This window comes from Festucalex cinctus, chromosome 1 (assembly GCF_051991245.1).
Source record: "Festucalex cinctus isolate MCC-2025b chromosome 1, RoL_Fcin_1.0, whole genome shotgun sequence".
In the NCBI taxonomy this organism is placed as follows: Eukaryota; Metazoa; Chordata; class Actinopteri; order Syngnathiformes; family Syngnathidae; genus Festucalex; species Festucalex cinctus.
Window position 1 is genome coordinate 53,416,135 of NC_135411.1, and position 19,938 is coordinate 53,436,072.

A 19,938-nucleotide genomic window follows, 5' to 3' on the forward strand; every position below is an offset into this window, starting at 1 on the left:
ATTACATAATTTACATACGCGCAAATAACACTGGCCCACCGTGACGCAATCTGTTCGGCAGAGCACTGGATTTCCCCATCTGCGCGGCGGGAGGGGTTGAAAATTGTAAGGGTGGAGTTCACGCTGAGCTAGTGACATGTAAAAACCGAAAAAGGTGTGGTTAGTGATGTGGAAAACCGACCTGCTAAAACAGCCCATTTGAGCGTGCTATTTGACCTGCTTTGATACAAACGGCCATAGAAAAGGGAAACATAGATCGTTTATCTTACAGCTTGGGGACTTTGTCAGGCTGTAGTAAGGCATATTTATGACCAAAACCCCCCAAAAAGTGAACATTTCATATGAGGGCACCTTTAAGTTACATCTTTAATATTTTCTTTCCAATGTTTGACATCAACTGGATAAATTCCAGCCAATCGTGTAGTGGGACGTGTTCGTTAAGCGACCCCGATACGATCTGGCAGCCCGATCACATCTGGTACCAACACCGCCGCTCCCGCAGCTTCAGGCCGACCGGGCTCCCACGACTCGGCTGCACCCTCGGCCTCATTTGCCACGACCGTTTGCTCTCTCCGGTAATCTTTCCGCAGGTTCCCTTTCGTCATCGTCTCCATTTCTGCATTTTGCTCACCCCTTCAATTTGTCTTTACTTCGTTTCTGCGCCTTGACTCAAATAAATAACATCCATTTCTTCTTCGTTCCCTTGCGTTGGTGACGTAAGTGGTTAAATCAAAAGTAGCTTGTGTGTCCGTTACGCTAGAGCCTTAAATAAATGAGTACTCGAGGCAGGAAAAATCCCTTGAGGATTTTATTTTGTACTCGAATACTCGTTTTACCCCTATAGAAGTTGTGTATTTTTATACAAATGAGAAAATAAGTTTGATATTTACAGAAAAAAAAAAAGTATAATGTCAAGAAAAAAAAGAAAGGGTTATATATTTCAGACACATAAATAAAGGTAATATTTTTAAGAAAGTAATTTGAGTGTTTTCAGACAGTCGAAAGAAAAAACTCAAATGTGAACTAAAAACATCTTTGTGTTATCCTGCAAAGCTTTCGACTTCCTGTTAAGGTCATGCATGTCCTGCAGTCGCTGTGAGGTCATCAGATTGCTTCTTCTTCTGCTTATGTCTCAGAGCAGGAAATGCCAGGCTGATAAAGCTGCACTATAAACACACGCACACACACTCACAGGCGCAGGCACGCGGCGGCAGTGACATTAAGAATCGTCGCAGTGAATCTGGGAGCATCGGAGGCTGAAGTGACCCCCGACGTGCCTCCTTCCTATAACTCAACTGCTCATCTTCCTCACTGGTGTGGTGGCATTATCAAACCCAAGGCTCCTCGCCGGCACCTCTTCTGCCATTTTCAAGCGCCTCGCCTTGCTGCGTGCACACCTTTTGTCTAATTGGCCGTGATAATCACTCTTTAACCCTTTAAAGGGCACGCAGTGTGAAGCGCTTCATCATTTACTTGCAACATTTCTTTACAACGATTGAGTTGACTTTTTTCGGAGCCTCACCTCCTTTGATAAAAACTGTTTGGGTTACATGTCTAAAATTGGACAGGCAGTTCGCCATTTCGCTTGAAACAGCCATTTCTTCACCCATGTCCCCTTTACAGTTAGGGGGGATAAGCATATATGATATTGAATAAGAAGTCATCCATTTTGAAGTTTGAAGGAGCCATTTTAGGAGAATGTATCCCACCTGATATCCTCTAATTGTTTATGATCATATGAAAACACACTGTGCATCACAGAGTGTGGTGATTAAATTTATGTGTCACAAAGGGATTGTCACTGCACAAATAAAAATCCAAAATAATAAAACTGACCCCGCCTGCAAAACCTGTGAGTTAGCTCATGGTCTGTAAACACACTTGATGCACTGCGATGTAATGTAACCCGTTGGCGTCGTTGCCGTTACGAGTCTCAAGGCAACAAGCGACTTTCGAGGGTGCGCACGCTCAAAAGAGCTGAAATGTCAATATTGTGCCCGCGGGAGGGCATAATTAAGGAGTAAGGATCTAAAAGGCTTTGTCGCATATGGCCCAGCAGCTGTTGCATCTGTCTGCCGCTGCAAGTAAGCGTACAGCTGAATAGTAATGGCTCAACATTAAAATGCCAGCTGACACGAGAAAAAGGGGACAATGTGTTTAAAACAAAGACACGATAAACCCCAGAAATGGTTTTGCTTTGGCTCTTTGATTACAATGCAGATCTGCGTAAATGGGGATCATCTCGACACACGAAATATATATATATATATATATATATATATATAAAAATATGCACTTAAGCAGTAGCAGGAATATTCAGCACTACGAATAGTCCGCGGCGTTTTATGTAGCAAATTGGTACATATTTTTTTAAAAGTCTTTAAACACTCTTTTAAAAATACTACAAACACATTTAAACACATAACATACTGAGAGCAAGCAAGCACAACAGATAACACACACAAAAAGAAAATTCCAAACAAACTTTTCATCTCACAATATACACCAATAATCATGCCCAAAGATGTACAATATAAATGAAGCTACAGCTGCTCCTTTCCGTTGGCATAAAAAACAGGATTGAAGAGGATTGACATTAAATAATCTTCAGCAGAAAGTTTTTTTTTTAAGTAAACTGATCTGAAACACTTCCTGTTTCCATTCTTATGCTTTCAAATCAACTGTGTCAATCAAAATGGTGTGCCACCATCAACTGGTCAACAGGGAATTGCATCCAAAATAAACATGAGGCAGAAAATAATAGAAGAGTTGTGCGGATGGCGGGATTACTGTATGAAGGTGAGCAGCTGAAAAAAGTAGTTAGCAGTTATCTATTTGGCAACATTTCCAAAGCGGGTATTTTCAGACTTAGTAGTATTAGGATATGTTTTGTAGTATGTGTACAAAAAAGAACACATTTCTAAATGATTCCCTACTAAATTCTCTTGGTAACGCCATCCCAAAGCCCCGACGCTTTCACTTTGTGCTGCTGAACATCAAAGCGTCTTCTCCGGAATGGAAAGTGACTGCAGTCGATGACATCATCCACTTTGGGGTCACTTCCTGTAAGGCGCGCGTGGCCGTAATCAACCCGAGCTAATTCCCAGAGCGTTCTGCTCTTTCTCCTCGCGTCTATCCCGACTGATGTGAAGTGGCATCAATTAAGTGGATCAGCCAGGTGTGAGTGTGTTTGTGTGTGGGGGGGGGGCCTTCCCGACAGATACCTTTTATTTATTTAGTATTTTTGTACGCGTGTGGCGAATTGCATAATACCGGTGTCAACCTTGCAGAGCTAATGACGAGGTGCTTGTCACCGCTGTTGCGGCAAATTGGTTGCAACTGTCGGGTCAGGAAGGAACGCATACGGGCATGATTGGCCCATTAAATGATGCTTATGAGCTGTAAATGTGCGTGGTGTGTGGTAATGTGTTAGTGGTGTGTTTTAAAACGTTTATGGAGCCAAAGCACACTCTATGTTACGTTGGGAAAATCTCAAGGTGCACCAACGACGACAAAAAAATTCAAACAAGTAGGAAATGATTTTTGGGTAACTTTAAATAACGTAATGTAGACCCTGACAATAAAATAGAAACAAAAATAAATAAATTCCAACAATACTGAAAGTAAAACCACTTCACCAGTATCTTTTTTTTTGTTTTTTTTGCTGCACTTGTGTAAATATCTGCATGCTATTCATTTTCTCACCTGGCCAAGCAGCACATATGGTACATGGCAGGATGATATTTTTTTCCTAAATGGGGGTCAGGCTTTTAATCCTCAAGTGCTCCCCCATGCGGCACTCTTGCCCGCTTTTAATGGAACCGTCACAAACTGGCCACATTTCACATTGTTCATAGATGAGCCGCAGGGAAAGCGTGACAGATTGGTTTGATTTACGTACGTGTTTGCCATCACGCTCAAATGTGCAACCTCGGTGACGTCGCCTCAGCGTGATGTCTCACTCTCGTGGTTCAAGGTGACTCTGAAGGTGGGATTGTTGCTTTTTCTGTTTGTGTGTTACACACAATGGAACATTCATGTTTGTATTATTAGTAATATTAATTATTATTATTAGTGCGGGCAACGGATGACATCGCTGCTATATTTTTGGCTTATATATTTTCCTAAGATTATGTCTTTGGAGATGGAGTCGAGTCCAGGCAGTTGAGATCTGACTGGCTCCTCGTTACAAGATGACGGTCATCCAATCAGCATCCAGTATTGTTTTGTAAGTGCCTAACCTCACAAGCCAGATTGATAAATGCGATTCACTCAAGGGAGTTCTTCAAATTATCAATCTGGGACTTTCCTCGGCAGATCCGATCGGGAAAGGAGGGACTTGCTGTACAATACTTCGAGCTGATTGGACGATGCGGCATTGTGCATGTTTGTTTTGACCAATCAAGGCAACGGATGAAAATGTCGTCTTCCGTCTCGAACATCTTGACCAGATAAAAATGCACAAATCGCCTCTAGCTGTTCAAATTCAACAAGGAAGCGGTGAGTAATTCTGCGAGAACAGAATTAATTGCAGTGTCCATTCGTCCATGTTAGGATTGTTTGTTCCCCCACCCCACCCCACCTATTGATTTCGTCCTGCCCTAAACAACACCTGATTGGTCCGACCTATAAAAGGTCGGCTGCAAACGTATCAGCGGGAGCGGGATAAGATGTATTCTCCGGAGTTTGTGAACTTACAAATACCGCGAGAATTCAGCTTGCTAGCAAGGTTAGTAAATGGCTTTTCGAAACGCTTTTTCCCTGCATGCTGACGACGTGTCATTGCTGCAGGCTCTAATTAAGAGGCAGGTAGGCTCAGATCATTTTAATTGCAAATCAGCGCCGCTGCTCTGATTCATATTTGATTGTCGGACTCAGTGCAAATGCCACCAGCCGGATCTTCTAATAAAGACAGAGGTCTCACTCGCTCTCCATATTCTGTCACTTTTTTTGCGGTCTGGGAACTTTTCTCTCTCTCTTTCAGGCCACTAATTAGGCAGCCAAGTGGAAGTGCGGAATGTGCAGTTTGAGAGGGAAGGAAGTCGCAACCTGAGACCTTGTGATGACTGAAAGGCTGCAGAACATGAGGGATTTAAACAGCTTTGAAAGGCTGTGTGTGTGTGTGTGTGTATATACTCCGAGTCGGTGTTTGTTCCAACCAGATTGTTGCTCCCAGGAAGCCGCCGGTGTCGTCAAGGATACCAAATGAGGCAAAAATAACAAGAGAGTTTGAAATTGTCGCTATGAAAGTATCTCAAGGATGTAGGCTTATAGAAACATCCCTGACTGTTGCATGTGTGTGCGTGAGCGTGCGTGTATGCGTGTGTATGGACAGATAGGTGATGTGGTAATTTAAGAGTTTGCTGCTCCCATGGTCTCAGCCGCATGAGGTGATTTTATGTTTTTGAAAATTTGGTAATTGTGTTATTTGTACTGATTATTAAAGCCCCAGTGTGTAGCTCACGACCGCCATCTATCGGTTAAACAAGATAATGCAATGATTTTAAGCACACGAACTACAGCGTCCCAGAGAGACCCTACTTCAACAGCCAGTGTTGCCGGTAACGCTTTACTTAGTAACGCGTTACTCAAAAAAGTTGCTTTCTAAAGTAACTAATAGTCTAACGCGTTACTTTATTCTACAAAGTAGTCTGATTAAAGTTACTGTCCAGAGAATCAATGCGTTACTCCACATTTTCATGAAGAAGGCAAACTATCTCACTGTTGTAACAGTCACAAACAACTACTGCTAACTACGAAGATGAGGCAGAAGTCATTGATCACCACACTGAATTCAGCCATGGTCTGGTCATGAATGGTTTGCACATTCAAAACAAAAGTGATGATACTTTTACTACTAGTTTTATTAACCAACAGGCACACAACACAACAAAAAAAGTGTGCATTATGGACCATAAAAGTGGTAAAAAAAATAATTTATTTCCATCCTCAACTGGTCCGTGAAGCATTATGGGATGAGGTCGTCTCCGCCCTCTCGCCAGGGGGAGTGACGTCAGACAAGTTACGTTTTCAGTAGGGGTGGAACAAAAAAACGATTCGACCGAACCATCGTTCGTCAAGGGAGCTAAACGACCGTATCGGTTGCGAGTGAGGCTTTATGGTTTTCATAACAATAGCAAGAGTTCTGCGCCGTGCTCTACTTGTTTTGTTTACATTTCAGTAGCATCACCATTCAAGCTACTTCCGTGTTTCCGTGCTCGCGACACGGCGCGCGCGCGCGCAACGAGTGACAACATACAAATGGAGACAGTTAGCAGAAGCCGGTGCCGTACATCTCGGTATTTCCCATGGCTATCGAGTCCTCTCGGTGCACGTGTATGTCCCGGGCCGGCGTTGGTACTGCGCGCGAGCCAAAAAGAATAACTCCCGTGACGATCCAATGCATGGATTCAAACCACACAGGTATGTCCCACAGCCAACACACCAGCTAAGCTAAAAGCACACTGCAAGTATCTCATTTCTCAGTTTGTGGCTCCCTGTCAATGTCTACAACTAGCATGAGCAGCAGATAGGAGAACTGAGACGTGCCCGCGATTACGACAGCCCAAAAAACAAAATATAAACAGTAGTGATTCTGTGGTCATCATCGTGTCTCAGATTAAAAAAACAAAAAAAGATGTCATACATTAACCAAAAATGAAAGTGATGACAAAAGAAAAAAAAATTGTTAAATACAAAAATTGTTGATTAAAAAGGGAAATGAACTTTTGGAAATATTTTTGCATATATTAAGTGGTTAAAATGTGTTTGATAGATTTATTGTTCCATAAGGTGGCTTCATATTTCTTTTGGCTGGACGGTAGGTTTATTTCATGTCTTAAATTTATGTTTCTGAAATACTTCACAATGTGCAAATATTCTGTTTAATTGTGTTGGTGACTGTGTAAAGGTTAAATATTTATATTTAACATTAAATTATCAACCTTTTGTTTTCCTGATCCTTATTTTGAAGAGAAAAAACAAACAAACCAAAAAACAATTATAACTGTCAATAACTACTAATAAATATTTAAACTGATACATGTGCACACACTGGAATAGCGGAACAAACAAACAATAGAGGAATTTAGGGGATTTTCATTTTCAACCTGGATAGATTTTTATTTTTTGTTTTATAAAAAGTATTTACGTTACAAGAAGTCAAGAGAGACTGCCTATTTTGTTTTTCATAAAAAAACAACTTTATTTTCATGTTAAAAATGCACTTTCAATAAAGTATTTGGAACTCCGTTTCTACTGCATTATTTTTATGTTGAGATGGTGTTATCGGCAGCTGCTGAAAGTAACTAAAGAAGTAACTTTTAATCTAACTTAGTTACTTTTAAAATCAAGTAATCAGTAACGCAATTTAGTTACTTTTAAAACCAAGTAATCAGTAAAGTAACTAAGTTACTTTTTCAAGGTAACTGTGGCAACACTGTCAACAGCCTACCACCAATTTCACCGGAACAGAACGCAAACAACTTCTGGTATTCCCTCGAGTGATGACGTAAGTGAATTGCATTTGTTAGACATACTGTACAGATCCCTAATATTTGTGATTTAGTCATTTAATTTCAGAATTAATATTTTTGTCGGCATTGTTAGGAAATACTGTACGTCAGCTAATGATAATGGCTATCTATGTTCATATTTGTTAGTGCAACTAAACTATGCAACAGAGAACACACAGTTATGTTATATGTTTTATAGACATGTGGACCATCTCAAAGAGGGCGAGGAGGGGGCGAGAGAGACGACGAGGAAGAGAACGCGGAACAGAACGCGGTGTCTCGTAACGTCCAATTATGTCATCATGGAAAAATAATTCCATTCGAGCATGCATGTGAATGGCTCAAAACATACCTTTGCTTGGAATATGTGGTATTTAGATTACATCGTTTGCTGATATGTTTAGTATATCGTACAAAATAATGGTGTTAACTGAACTACACACCTGCAACTCAGACTCGTAATTCCCCCCGCGTCTTGTTGCTACTAACCACTCAGAAAAGTGCTGCTTACAAAAACATTTGAAACCCTTTACTCAGATATCGATTTGTCACCATGTTGAACAATTTGACCTAATAAATATCACTAAGCAACTTAATTAGTTTTGATTGAAGATACAACAGCTTCCTTGTACTTCGATGTGCAGGAATTTACATGGCTTTCACAAATAGTCTTGCTCATGTAATAATGTACTTCATTGGCTCAGTGACTTTCAGTTCATTGTTTGGTACCTCATCTGACATACAATTGTTACCTTCTTGCAGAGACTCGTACAGGAAATGACCATGGAGGAACATGAAGATATCCAAGTCCAGCTGATAGACTGACACCAAGAAATACTTTTTGACACATTGCTGACACATCAGCACCACCATGATTTCCTGTACCTGGATCCCACATCAGCACCACCATGATTTCCTGTACCTGGATCCCAGACTGCAGCACCTTGGTGGACTTGTAGCAAATAAGTGACACTTTCCCAGATCCTCGAGGACAATACAAAGTTTTTTTTACCTGGCATATAATTAGTCCATGTCTGACACTTGTTGTTGTAGTTTGTATAACTTGTATATTGTTGTTGTGTGTTAATTTGTACATTTTGAATAACTAAAAAAATACTATTTCCTTTGGCGTCAACATGCAGTGTTCATTCGACACCTAACCTAACACTATTTTACATGACCAGAAATGTAAAACATCAAAAGCCTGGAGAATTATTATAAATGCTTGCAATGACAAGGAATTCTTCATTGGCCAATGAATGTAAGGTACAGTACATGAAAATGAATAAATAAAATAAAGTAAAATAAAAGTCTACATGAAATGAACATATTAACTAAAAAAAAAAAAAAAAAAAAATGCTGTTAGAATATAATGAGCTACATGAATTGCAGTTGTTCCAGAATTTTACCAATACGCTGTGCATTTCAAAATATGGAAAATAGACATACAGGTTTGGGCCAAAAGTAGTGTTACAGAGCAGGTATGTGTTGTACACAGCTAAAATATCTGATTAACTCAATACCATGATGTTTTTGTGTGTGTGTGTGCTGACATTGCCCCCCATTAACATTGCAACATTCCTCAAACTCTCCCGAACACATAGTATGATCTGTAACACTACTTTTCGCCTACTCTATGATGTTATTGGGGCAAAATGAAGGAAGGCTTGTCCATTGATTGTGTGAACAGACTGCAGTAAAAATGAAGTCACTTCAATGTTTGCTGGTTTTATTAAGTTTGACATGCTCCTTGACTGCACAAGTACATGTTATGGAGTGAGGGCATGTTCCCACCAACGATGATATCATATTCTTCAAAGGCTTGCTGAGGAAAGTGAGGGAGGAGTCACTTCATGGCTTCAGACACCTGGTCAGCAGGTCCTGTGTAAAACAAGTGGTGCTTGTACATGTGACCATTCCGTATTGCTTCACACAAAAAGTTCATGTAGTGTGCAATGCCGTCCATATGTAAATGACATACCAAGACGTCGGCTGACTTCAGTTTGTTGCAGCTCAGATATGGTAGGTGGAGATACTGGTGGTACAACACCGAAGCCTTCTGGGGTCCTCCATTCAAGTGTCCTCATTCGGGGCATTCCAATTTGGCTGCTGACTCTCCCCTTGATATTTTTTTTCCTTGCAGGTCGGTGATGTATTTAAACGGTGCATGAATGCTTGTATACATCAGAATATGGTTCTGGAACCCCTCAAGTTTGGCTGTTGATCTAGTGTGACACAAACAAAAACAAAATTATAAAATAAAATAGAATAATTGATGATACTACTATATGTCACCAACTTTCCAACAAAGCCCCCAAAATAGAGGTAAGATCTTTAGTTTTTGGGCCCAAAACATTGTATTAGCTAGATAAAAGTAACTTGACTGCATAGAATATGCAAAGGCTGCTTGCTTGTCGAATTTCCGTGGAAAACGTGGCAGCCTGTAAATTCTTGTGCACCCAATTACACAATGGACCAGTACACACTTGAGTGAGAGAGTTCAGACTCTAGCAGTGCTTACGGTACAGCCAGCATTTAAGTCCAGAAAGTTATTCCCTGCCGAAAATTAATTTCGAGAACACTATTTTCACCAGCCACAACGAAAATAATTTTCAACTCCTCCACTAATACACTATGCTTTAGATTCTCCATTGAAGTTATGGGCAAATATACCTCCGAAATCACAGTTACATTAAATTACACAATAACTTGCGCATTTACTCTAAATATAACGTGCCAGCGGGAATCTTTTTTTTTTTTCAAAGCAAGTAGCTACATAACGAAATCGTTCGAGTGGTGCGGAGTTGCTAATCAACAGCTACAGTGATCGTAAAACAAAGGTACGAACATCGTATTAATTAGTACAGTGTATACTTTTTCTCTCGCTCTCAAAACGTAAACACAAATGTACTCTTACTTACCGGTCAAGTAGAAAGCAGTCGAAGGCACCGGCACGTCCCAAACCTAGTCTGTTCCTCATTTCTCTCCATCTGGCAAATGCGGCTACAATATAAACTCTTGTTTTGTCGCGCTGAAATAAAATAAATTCCCAAAGTAAGTGTGATGCTTGATAATGCTCTCTTCGGGGACCGGAAACTCTTCTTCTTCGTGTACATGCGGTCGCCATACAAACCGGAAGTGCGTCTGCAAAGGCGTTCCAAAAACGCGTAAAGAAATGGAGCGCTGAAATTTGTCTTTGACGGCACCCGTAGCAGAAAGATGGCGGCGAAACATGGCGGACACGAGAAGCCGCGGCCCGGACATGTAAGATAATTTGCGATTTCTAGACTAACCGTTATATTTAAAAAAAAAAGTACGTTTATGCGATACAACATATCCTTTTACATACTACTAACACAAACAATTATTTTTTTTCCGAATGATTTATTGTTTCACCACTAGATGCCACTGTATAATACTGAGTGTACCTTTAAGGTATATATTGCTCTGTATAACTATATTCTACATAACACTTAAAGGATGAGGTATTTAACACATTCATTGCCAGACCAGCAAAAAAATGCATCATTTGACGTCTTTTTCCGTCAATGGCAGTGAATGAGTTAAACATGGTAAAAATCAATGAAGCAATTATAAATTGTTGATATAATGTACAGCAGGGGTGTCCAAACTTTTTCCTCTGAGGGCCACAGACAGAAAAATAGAAAGCTGCAAGGGCCACTTTGATTTTTTTTTTTTAAAGTTATTTATTAACACATTCATTGCCAGACCAGCAAAAAAAATGCATCATTTGACGTCTTTTTCCGTCAATGGCAGTGAATGAGTTAAACATGGTAAAAATCAATGAAGCAATTATAAATTGTTGATATAATGTACAGCAGGGGTGTCCAAACTTTTTCCTCTGAGGGCCACAGACAGAAAAATAGAAAGCTGCAAGGGCCACTTTGATTTTTTTTTTTTAAAGTTATTTATTAACACATTCATTGCCAGACCAGCAAAAAAAATGCATCATTTGACGTCTTTTTCCGTCAATGGCAGTGAATGAGTTAAAGTTTTAGAAATTCTTCACCTGATCTAAGTATTTCAGAATAATTTTCTGATCTCTATTTAATCTAATATATTCAACATCAATTTTGATTATATATGTATTGATGAAAAAATAAGAGTTTGCCTCGGCCAAGACTTATTTTCCCTGAAAATTCTACAAGTACGGTTATGTAAATTGATTACAATTAGGCATCACTCATCATTTTCTGGTCCCTAATTAATCAAATTTATTTGATGTCAATCTTGATTTTATTTGTATTGATTAGAGCACAAGCGTCTTCCATGCCTCGGTTGCTGGATGTCTCAAATTATTTAAGCATCATTTATTAGACATCAGTTTTTAGTATTGATAAGAGGATATGAGTTTGCTGCATCCATTCTGTTTACACTGTTGAAAGTACAGTGGCCCTAAAGGGTCAGAATCCCATAACATCAACTTTCTCTTTTAAGGTCTTTTAAACTTGTTAACCTGCCGGGAAATCACTTAAGATTGTTGGACAGCCCTAGGTGGGATATATTTACGTTTACCGTATTGTGTTGGTACAGGCGTGTAGTTTGTTTTGATTGACTGTAGCACTTTTGTCAGTGTTCAAGGTCGTTTGTTTATAGCTGTCACGTCATGCCCGTAAAGAGTGACGGCGTGTAAAAAGCTGTTGTCATCCACCATGTTTTTCATCTCACACTCGGGCCCGTGAAAATTGTTCTCTCTGTTGTTGTTTCTTTTTTTTTTTTTTTTATGCTTTCTTTGCACTTTTGTTGGGGGCCTTTATTAAGATGAAAGGCCAGTTTGAAGTAAACAGCACTTAGGTAAATATAAAGAGGGAAATATATATATAATAAATATAGAATACAAATATAGACAAAGAGGCGTCTGCTTTTCTCGCCTGCCTGTGAAGTCTGTCATCATAGGTCAACACAAGATAGCTGCTTGTTTACCAAAACAATCACATCTCTGTTGGTAACAGGGAAGACAAGATATTGATTTTGACACATTGTTGGTTCTTTTCATGTCTGCTTTCACTGATCATTGTGGCGTGGGCCCTATTGATTTTGAATGACCTGTTACAAAATGGCAGCCCTGAACAAACACTATCATCTGTACATTTTACTTTCAGGTGAGCTCTACTTGTACGTCCATATTGTCAACTCATCGGTGAGGAATCATAAATCGGACCCAATTCTCGAGTTATGAGCATGATAGTTGCTATGTCATATTCGTACAAGCTCCTTTTCAACCGTCTTCCAAATTTTGCTGTAAAATGCAAATCATTTATGGGCTGTCTGTCTGAAGTCCAATATCAACATTATTGGTTTGAATGATGTCCAAGAGCGATGGATGCCTTTGTCACAAAGGATTGTGTTGGTTGATTTATGACTCCTGGTTGGTTTATGACTGTCATAGATTAATTTGAATGTAGGGTGGCCAGACGTCCGGACTTGGGGCTAACAGTCCTAATTTTCAGTGATGTGTCAGCAGTCATGCGCAACCCTAAACCGGACGTTGGTTTGTTTGCCTTTTCAGCCGCATTGAGTTTATTAGTGACAAACGAATCGAATCATTTGAACGGCTCGTCAATGTGAACGATGGGAACCGAGTCTTTAAAGACAGTGTTAAAAAAAAAAATCCGCAAAACAGCAAAGCCATGAAAAGTGAACCGCATTATAGCGAGGGAACACTTGTTGTTGTTGTTGTTTTTTTTTTATGTCCTCCTTTTTGACCTTATGGAAGTGGCCACCCTAATTGGGGGTCATAAATCAGTCAACTTTTGACATGAATAGTCATTTCTATGCAGTGGGCCAAAGTGAGGTCAAACATGTCAGCGCACAGCCTTACTTTGTTGGTTAACTTTCTGTGCCTGTGCATCAAGTCTACGCCTCACAAGTCTCTCTATGGTGATGAAACCACATTCAGCGGAGTTGTTTCATTTTGACAACCATGCTAACGGCTAGCACGGCAAGTAGGTGCGAGGCGGCTGAAAGAAACCATTGCCGCCTCGGGTGAAAAGCTCCACGTTTGCTGCTGGAATTAGACTTAGGGCTATAAAGAGAACAACAAAAAAAATGAAATGTCCTTTTTTTCTCTCCTACTTTAAAAGATTTAGACTTTGTAGTGATTTTGTACTATACTGTATTATCTATAGTAATGTTAATTTGCATTTAACATTTAAGTGCATTTATCTTTTACAGCTGTTTGTTTTCAAACTTTTAGGTGCAGTATGTTGAATCATTTAAATTTTTCTTTCATACAGTAATTTAACCATGATGAAACGTTGGGCCTATTACATTAATGTATTTAAATGTTGATCATTATGTTGGTATTTGGAGATATCTACCAAAAACGTTATTATCAACATTTACACATTTAAGATAACACTTCCTATTTAAAGCTCTTATTCTGAAAGATAAAGTTCACAAATTCCAGTAGTAGAAGTAGCTGAGTTGTTAATATATCTTTTAAACACGAACAACACAGTTTCATGTGAAAAGTAATGGCTAATGTTAACAGGGCACTTAATGTATACTTGTGTGTGTTGCTGCTCACTATGTCATTAGAAGAAATTTAAATTTGGTATACAGTGTTGCCACAGTTATGCAAGGCTGACACTTGCACGATTTTGTGGCACAAATTGGCACGATGCGGGAAGGATGCGCGCCAGTGCCACAAATAGTTCACCAACAGCTCACGTCGAGTTATATCCCAGTTCGTGCCCCAAATGGCACGACTTGCCACGACAAACTCGTGGCCAAAAGTCGTGCATGTGTCAGCCTTGCATTACAATGAAAAAGTAACTTACTTTACTGGTCACTTGATTTTAAAGGAATACAAGACTTATGAAAAACTAACCAGCTATTCTGTAAAATGGATAATTTCAACTCTTCCCTGAAAAATTTTTGCAATTTATGTTGTTATGATTTTATAGCACTTTTTATGAATATATTTACGTTACGTTATATGTACGTTAAGTACATTTTGGACAGTCACATGATCATCGTGCCTGCGTAAAATACACATTGAACGACATGACAGTGGCAGCATTGAACTCACGAGGAATGATCGCGTCCCACGTCGGACATCAAAGGTGGAATTTCTCCTGACAACAAGAAGCACTTCTTCAAAAGCAGTTCAGCCACGGAGGACACTGAAAGACGGATAAAACTGGCAGATTCAGCCGCTGGCGAGTCGAGTGGACGTAAAACATCCGGGTGACTTTTCACTCTGCTAAATGTCGTGTGCTAAGCCTGCTTTAGTCCAAATTAGGAGCGGCCACGCCCCCCCACTGCCCCACCCCCACACGGAATGACATGAAACCGAACGTGTTGAGGAGTTTACTCTGAACAGAATTGGCACAGTATGTGGGATCGAAGTCCTCTTTTTCTTGCACATTATGCCAGCAAAATCCCATTAAAATGAGCGAAGATGGCTTCCGGTTACGCACGGGATATGTCATCACGATCACGTGACCAGGTACATGGCGTCCCACACCGTACGATCAAATTCGGACACTTAATCAGTTTGAACTAAAATTCGGGTAATAAGATGCCAAAGATATTTGTACTTTTGTTCTTTGTACATAATGCCTAATCCAATACTGGGAAATGATTAATAAGGCTTGTGTTGCTTTAAAAGTAACTAAGACTACTAGTTACGAGTATTTACCAACTGTTTTTTCTCAAAGTAAATGCATTTGATATTTGAATAGCAGCTTTAATCAGATTACTATATTAGATACTCGCTAGATTACTAGTTACTCGGAATGGCAGCCAATATTGAATAACATGTTCCTTAGTAACACGTTCCTGGCAACACTGCCGGTACAAACATGCTATCAACCTGATTTGCAGTCTCAGCTTCCAGTCAGTCACCATGACATCACTGCCCATGCATAAATCATGTGAATTGGACTGCTCAAATTACAAACATACAAATGAGAATTAAAGTAAAAAATGCTTCGGCACCTAAATTATAGAGAAGACTGTGCTTTCCCTACCGACGACTGACTTTGGGGCCTTTACTACAGGCTGTATGCACATTATTAGCCTGGAGACCCGTGCTGACCCAAGCAAAACACAGTGAAGTGTGCTACACACATTAGAAACTACTCTTGTATTAATCTATGCGTATTCCTATTGTTCTATTTTATTAATGTTGCCTGCTACTTGATTGTACTTGAAACACCGAGTATTTGTCAAAGTTTCCAAATGGAAAAAGTGGCTTCACACCTGAGTCCTGAACTTTGTAAATATCGGAGGCGAGGCGCGTGTCTAATACCCCTGCGAGTGTGTCTAATAATGTGAGCTGTTGATTGCCATATGGGCTCGCTGGCTGTAAATATATCATTCCATGTAGTGTTGGGGGGTGGGGAGGGCGGTTGCAATTTTCATTTTAATTAAAAAAAAATAAATCCCAACCTTTTTTTTTTTTTTCCAGGCCTCTCGGTCCGCTTGATGAATGTGAAATGAGCGCGCCTCTCCCCAAATTCTTGCGTTTTGCTTTTAATTAGGTTATGTAGCGAGCGGGGGAAAGCAAACTTGTGTGGGATTGAATTAGCGAGGAGCAGATGTGACTTCTCGCCGGCGATCAGGCTTTTCAGAGGAGGAGGAGGAGGTGGTTAATAAATGTATTTAAATGGGGGTGATGCACTCTTCGGAAAGGAAGAAATAATTTCCTCCTAACTAACTCGACACCAACGCTCCAGGAGAAAATTTTGTCAACATCAAAGACAATGTTCGAGTGTTGAGCAGAAATACAACAAAGAAAAGTTTCCATCGTTGATGTTTTTGTGAAACATCAGTCAATTTTGTTTCTTTGATGGCCCTCACATGTTCAATTGGAAATATTAAGATACTTTGAGGCTGACAGACCCATCATAATTGCAAACATAAATGACAATTTAGTGTCTTTGATGACCCCTGACATACACAATTATGAACATCAAGAAAAAAATGAGAATTTCACGAGTCTAATTCATGCAATTATTGAACATTAAAGACAATTTAGTCTTTGATGACAATAACATGGACAATTACGGTCACAACAATTTTTACAATCTGACAAAGCTAACATTGTATAATTTGTAAACATTAAATGTAAGTTTAGTGTCTTTGATGACCCTCACGTTTTCTAACATCATTGACAGGGTAATGTCTTTGACAGTCCTAACATGCATATCAAGGCAATTTTAGAGTCTGACAAAGCTAGCATTGTGTGATTGTAAACATTAATGGCAACTTAGTGTCTTTGATGACGAAACATACTAAATTGTAAACATCAAGACAATTGGACAAACCTATTATATATGAGTTGTGAACATCAATGTCAATTTGGTGTTTTTGATGATAAACCCAACATCCCAACATCCATTTTTACAAGTCTTCACAGCGTTCATGTTTTTGTAAGCATCAAAGGCGAGGATACGTCAAGCTTTTCTCCAAGAGGAGGAGGAAGTGATGTTTAATAAACACATTTAAATGGAGGGAGGTGCAAGTTAGTGCAGCTCGTGTACAAGAAGAAATAATTTCCTCACGCTAAAAAACTTGACACCTCGTCGGCGCTCTTCATCCCACTGGCTCTGGTGATGAACTACACCGTCCGCGTTGATGCTGTAATGCGGTGGAGGGTGTGTGCAATAAACAGACATTGGCGATGTTTGACTTCCCCGCTCGGCCATTTGCGCGCGCCTCGCCTCCGCTAAACGAGCGAGGGTGAGCACCGGCTCTCCGAGTGAAATGAAGAGGATCTCATTTCCTTCATCTTCTCGCCGCTCGCGTCTCGAGCGGCTCTCAGCCATAAATGGCGCTCGCCATGTCGCTCCAATCTTCCCACAATCCCCTCGGGGCGGGCGGTGGGGGGGGGGGCTCCGGGCCCCGGACTCGACTGGCGGCGCGTCGGAGGCGCTTTTAGTAAAGATTGCTCTTTTGGTTATGGATCATTTAGAATCCAATTTCATTTAGGAGTGTGGGAAAGGAAAGAGGAGGACAAATAAAAACAAAGTGTGTTAATTAAGAAAAGCTGCCTGGCAGTGCAGCGTATGTGCTGGTACCTCACGATCTCACGATTGCAGACTGCAGCCCACTGAGGGACGTTTTGATTCACATTATATGTTGTTTCAGTCCCATGGGATAAAGAGAAGGAGGATGAGATGACGTCTGAATTTACACTTCCACTGCCTTGCAGTTCTCTCTACCAATACTATTCCATTTTCTATAAGCTTCAAAATAGGTAAGTAATAAGGATGGAACCGTACTCTTAAAAAACAAAAATAAAAACAAAATAATAATATGCCCTTATGACAATTTTGTGTGTTTGCAATTCACTTCGTATTGGCTGCAATTCAGATTGCATTGGCAGGTGGGGTGCGTGTGTATGTGAGTGTGTGTGGGGGGTGGGGGTGGGATTGTTGCGCGTTCTCCAACTCATAGCAGGAACATAGGCCTGCAGTCTGGGGAGGCAGTGCCGCTCTGCTTTGCCCTTTTAAAACAACGTATGATTGCATTAAAATGTTTTCCATTTTAGTTCTTTGGTCCATCCTTTACATTGTTTTCATTTTCAATCCAATAATGTCAATCAGTTCATAATAATAATAATAATAATAATAATAATAATAATAATAATAAAAGAACCCTTCCAGTGTGATGTCACGTTGAAGTGCGCCCCTAGCGGTGATGGTCAGGGCGTCAATGCGAGTGAATTAGAGTGAATTAGAAAACAATCAGTGTGAGCTAGAAAACAGGTCAAACAGTTGATAAATCATCTACCAATCCTATGGTGAACTTATGCGCGGCCGACGGATGCTCTAATAGCTCAAACGGAGATCATTCTTTCGGCTGCCGGCAGGGATTCTAAACCAGACGGAAGATAGTGAGGAGTGAAAGACAAGCACTATGGCTAGCGCGACTGTGAGCAAAACTTCGACGCTACTGCTTTGCACCCACAAAAAGCATGAGGATATGCTCAGAATGAGGTAGTTTTTCTCTTATTCATATACAGCTGGTCATAACATTAACCTCTGAATGTAAATTCGAGGCAGACGTGATGAATGAGCCATATTATCTGTTGTGAAACAATCATACTTTTTTTTGCACTCAAGTACTCAAGTCAGTTTGAACAAAAAGTTAACGATTTAACACAATTATTACAATTAACACTAACTCGGGCTTGATTTCTGCGGAGGAATGTGTAGGAAACAACGTGCTGTCTGTTTGTTAGCAGCTAGCAAGCTAAGATAGCTCGAAGACTTCAATACAGCAAGACGACACAAACGGACACAAACGATTCAATGAATGACAATTTCCATCATGAAAGTAGTGATCGATGTACTGTTTCAACCAAAAACAACATACCTTAGGCTTCCACTTCCACTTTGCCCCCCAGCAAACTCAATTTTTTTTTGTAGCTAGCGGCTCCAAACGACTGGTTTCAATGATTCACAAAAATGTAGTGTCCTACTCAGGACGTTTTTTTATTTTTTATTTATTTTTTATTTTTTATGACGCTTGACATATTTCCCACCTTTTAACGAAAACGCTCGCCGAAAATCAAGTTCTCTACATTCATTTGTTATGGGATGTTTGCCTTCCGGGAGGCGCCGCGGATGTACAGCAAGACGAGTTTGTCCGGACACAAATGATTTCATGAATAACGTTTTACACCAGTAACCTGTGTCAACCAAAAGATAAATAGAACATACCTTTGCTGCTACGAGACAAACATTGTCGTGTTGAACGCAGCCGACATCCTTCACCCATCCAGACACAAAATAGTTCTAAGAATCCAGGCTCTTGATGGCGTCAAAGTCCTCGCATGTGTAGGCACTCTTCTTCACAATGAGATCATTTAAAATATTGTGATAAGTTATTTGGGGTAACGTTGCGGCTTGCTTTGACCAGGACGATGGTGAAAGTAGATACGGATCTTTCCCTCCAACCAACTCCAGAGTTTGCCGATACCGGCTAAGAACGGCTGGTTCTAGTGTGTCGCGATAACTATGGACGTTTTTTGGTACATTTGTCATGTTTAGACGAATCGTTCACCGAAAACGATATTCCCTCCGTGTCTTTCTATGGTTTGTCCATCAAGAGGGTAAGCGGTTGCTAAGCATTCTGGGTAAAGTGACGTCAGCTGGAAGGGTCTATCGGCACGTTTCCTGTTGAAATGCATGCAGTTAATTGTGTGTGTGCTCACAGACATGGCTGTTTATCTTTATTTCGCCAATATTTATATTTTATCACATGTACAGTACATGCTAACTTTCAACAGTCAAATATACACTATTTGCAGTGACGTGCAGTGAGCTCTAGGCTTGGGTAGGCAGGCAGTCGTAAATTGAAACACACACCAAGTGTACAACATATCCTAGGGTGACCCTATTTTAATCGGAAAAAAGGGACACTTAGGCCTAACTAATATACTTAAAAA

The 19,938-nt window shown here is 40.2% G+C and overlaps 1 long non-coding RNA gene across 2 annotated transcripts; it reads right to left on the reverse strand.

Annotated features, from left to right (window-relative positions):
• Positions 1 to 9,226: 9,226 nt before the first annotated feature.
• Positions 9,227 to 10,617, reverse strand: LOC144002143 (uncharacterized). 2 transcript variants are annotated; one of them, XR_013278682.1, is made up of 3 exons: positions 10,436 to 10,617; positions 9,496 to 9,739; positions 9,227 to 9,395 (listed from the first exon to the last, which is right to left on the reverse strand). It is a non-coding gene; the product is annotated as an uncharacterized LOC144002143 (long non-coding RNA). The 2 variants fall into 2 exon arrangements; XR_013278679.1 differs by having other exon boundaries at positions 9,496 to 10,617.
• Between the last annotated feature and the right edge of the window lie 9,321 nt (positions 10,618 to 19,938).